This window comes from Limulus polyphemus, unplaced genomic scaffold (genome assembly GCF_000517525.1).
Source record: "Limulus polyphemus unplaced genomic scaffold, Limulus_polyphemus-2.1.2 Scaffold866, whole genome shotgun sequence".
Classification (NCBI taxonomy): domain Eukaryota; kingdom Metazoa; phylum Arthropoda; class Merostomata; order Xiphosura; family Limulidae; genus Limulus; species Limulus polyphemus.
This window is the reverse complement of record NW_013666476.1, coordinates 128,461-131,549: the sequence shown is the minus strand read 5'-3', so window position 1 is coordinate 131,549 and position 3,089 is coordinate 128,461. Positions and strand designations below refer to the sequence as shown.

The window sequence follows — 3,089 nt, the reverse complement described above, 5'->3', positions numbered from 1 at the left end:
GGGTTCGAGTCCCCGTCGCCGAACATGCTCGCCCTTTCAACTGTGTGTGTGTGTGTAGAGGGGTATAATGTGACTCTCAGTCCCACTATTCGTTGGTAAAGGATTAGCCCAGAAGTTGGTGGTGGGTGGTGATGACTAGCTGCCTTCCCTCTAGTCTTACACTGCTAAATCAGGGACGGCTAGCGCATATAGCCCTCGTGTAGCTTTGCGCGAAATTCAAAACAAACCAAAGCCAGGAAGGCATACTAGATGTGGTGTGGTCAAGTCACGTAGAATAAATTATTCCTCGCGCTTTTCTAATGCGCAACCTTTGTTAAATGCTGCTACCATTAAAAACTGACTGCAATGGTTGAAAGACTACTATTATCACTGGTATCAGGAGAGTAACATTACTAGAAGTAGCTAGCAACGACAGGAACTGGTGGTGACAAAAACTTTAACCAGGTCATTCAACATATCATATTTTAACCCTGGTTGGTTTAAATTTGAATTGACCTGCTTCCCCACGTTTGCACATTGCTGTGCAGCAGCGAATTCTATTTTATTTGACCTCATTGAATGTCATAGTGATATGTCATTTTATCATAGAAGGAGTTTGCACACCAACATAGCTACTCGTAGTTCAAAGAAATGTTTATTGTTATCAAATGTTATTAGGATGTTATCCTATTTTCTTCTTAATAAAATGAATAACGGCTAGAACTACATAAACTTCCACTATCTAAATGCCAGTCAAACTTCAAAGTTAAAACAGAACTCTCTAGAATATATTTGGGGATTTAAACTGATACGATTCAGGCCATTGGAAACTAAAGAACGCAAGTTTTATGTAAGTACTAACAAGAAAATTTATTTACAAAATAATAATTCAGATCTATGCTTAACAAACTGACATTACGATTTGCTTACCTTGTGTGTTGTCACGCACTTCCGAGAAAGTTTTAGAACGAAAACTGGACACATCTACATCAGCATACTTATATATTCGTGTCTAAAGTGGGACGAGACCTATATCCACGGTGAGGTGCAGCAACTTGCAAACAAGTCCGTACGTCATGTTTCCTCGTACTTCGTTGAATGAATGCCAAATAGGAAAACTTGGTAATTTGATTTTACACTGTATTTGTTTCATAAAATACTCTTCCCAAATGAACATGTACAACACATCTTGCTATCTGTCTATCTATCTATCATATCATCAAATTTTGTTAAGTTAAAAGTTCATTTTTCATTGGAGATCACTTTCCAGTGTTGTTGTAGCATTGTTCTTTTGTTGGGAGGGTTCTTTAAATTATTTGGTGAACATAGTTCGAAGACCAGTCCATGTGACGATAATAAATTAGTTTGTTTCTCTCTTAATGTTCCTACAAGTTGTTTTAGTTGAACAATAGAGTAGCTTCTAGGCCTAAGTTTACAAATGACGTTCAAATGGAAATGCCTCGCTAATTGTACTTCGACTAACGTAAAAATAAACTTGCTTGTACAATTTCACAGCTAATCGATCGAGTAACTGAACATACTCTACAACTAACACTGATTCAAACACTTCAATGAAAGTAAATACTTCACAGAATGACTTTCTCTCTACCATGAAAAACAAATTACCAAATGCTTCATTGATTTACTGCTAGCTTACTAATTGAATGTCCTACTCGTATTTTTAACTGATGTCTCACTTCTAGATATTTGTTGAACTTACTAGATTTTCATGACGTCATCTAGACCATTCTAGGTATTCACGCGCCCTCTAGCTAACATTTAAATTGAGTATTGAAAATATAACTTGCAATACTGTCCACTTCCTGGATTGTAAGGTTATTTGAAAATCCTAACATAAAAATCAAGCACTACACAAAACTATCCATTCACCAAGTCATTTGGGTGGGGTTTTTTTTCCTAGGCTCATGGTATACATATGGGATGGCCTCTTGTTCCTTGTCTTCACTGACTATCCTATCTCTGGGTGAATTCTTCTTGCTAGGTGATTGAGCGAATCTACTCTATTCTTGATTACCCCTGGAAGTTGTCTTAACAGGATCTCTAGACTCGTCAGCAGTCCGATTTTCCAGTTAAAATTTTCACTGGAATGACCCAATTGGCTGTTCTCTCACTAAAATACATGCAAAGACGATCATGGTGGGTGACCTTTGGCTTGGATCGCCTATCCGTCTGTATTATGTAAATCACATTATTAATTCTTTTCAGCAGAACATATAGCTCCTCCTAGCACTTGTTAAACTTTTGACTTTGTTCTTTCTTGCAGCAGAGAATGTAAAGCTATACCATCTCGATGGAATCCAGTTTAATTAGCATTAACACCATAACAAATTTTCATTCTATCCCAAGCAAACTTAAAGCTTCTCTGGGTAAAGTCATGTTTGACATCACTATTCTTCACATTCACGAAAGCTCTTACAACAACTAATTCTTTGGAACATCCCAAAGTTCCACTATGCCCCAGCCACTAGATGTAGATTTATTGTTAATAACTCCTGGTCAGGGGCGTCGAAAACCAGCCCAGACCCCGGGGTCAGTAATATCATTGAGTCATTCAATTTATTAACTTTTACTGATTTTTCATAAAAAAATTTAGGTGACAATTTTTTCATGAATTCTTGAAAAAGCAGTAAGCAGTAGCCATTTTATTTCATTAAGTAGTATTAATAAGTTCTCGTATATATGTGTACTTTGTTGTAGATTGGAATTTTTGAGTCAATGCAGAAAGAGTTGTGGCTAGTTAAAGCTTTGTGGTGAATAATTCGTTTTCTAGGTGTTTTATTCTTTCATTGATGTTCTTTTTTACCTCATTAATGCTCTTTTCTACCTTGTTGATGTTTTTCTTTACTTCATTCGTGTCTTTTTTGTACATCTCCAGTTCTATCATCACAACCTCTCTGTACTTCTTTGATGTCTTTCTGAACTGCTTTTATTTCGTAATTACAACATTTTTGTACTTCTTCAATCTTGTTTTCTATCAGATTTTTTTAAAATAGTACATCTCTTTATTTTAATTCTTCCCTTATTACTGTCCCTCTCTTGCTCATTTTCCAGTTTCCTATAAATTTCTTCCTGGTTTTCTTTTAATTTTC

The 3,089-nt window shown here is 36.0% G+C and overlaps 1 protein-coding gene across 1 annotated transcript in view; it reads right to left on the bottom strand.

The window, feature by feature from the left end:
* The window catches only part of LOC106460940, a 4,415-nt gene extending 3,389 nt beyond the window's left edge, over positions 1 to 1,026 (bottom strand). Inside the window, exon 1 of the mRNA XM_013920694.2 lies at positions 910 to 1,026. The gene's annotated coding sequence lies outside the window, so the exon portion shown is untranslated. The remainder of the gene's footprint in view (positions 1 to 909) is intronic.
* Between the last annotated feature and the right edge of the window lie 2,063 nt (positions 1,027 to 3,089).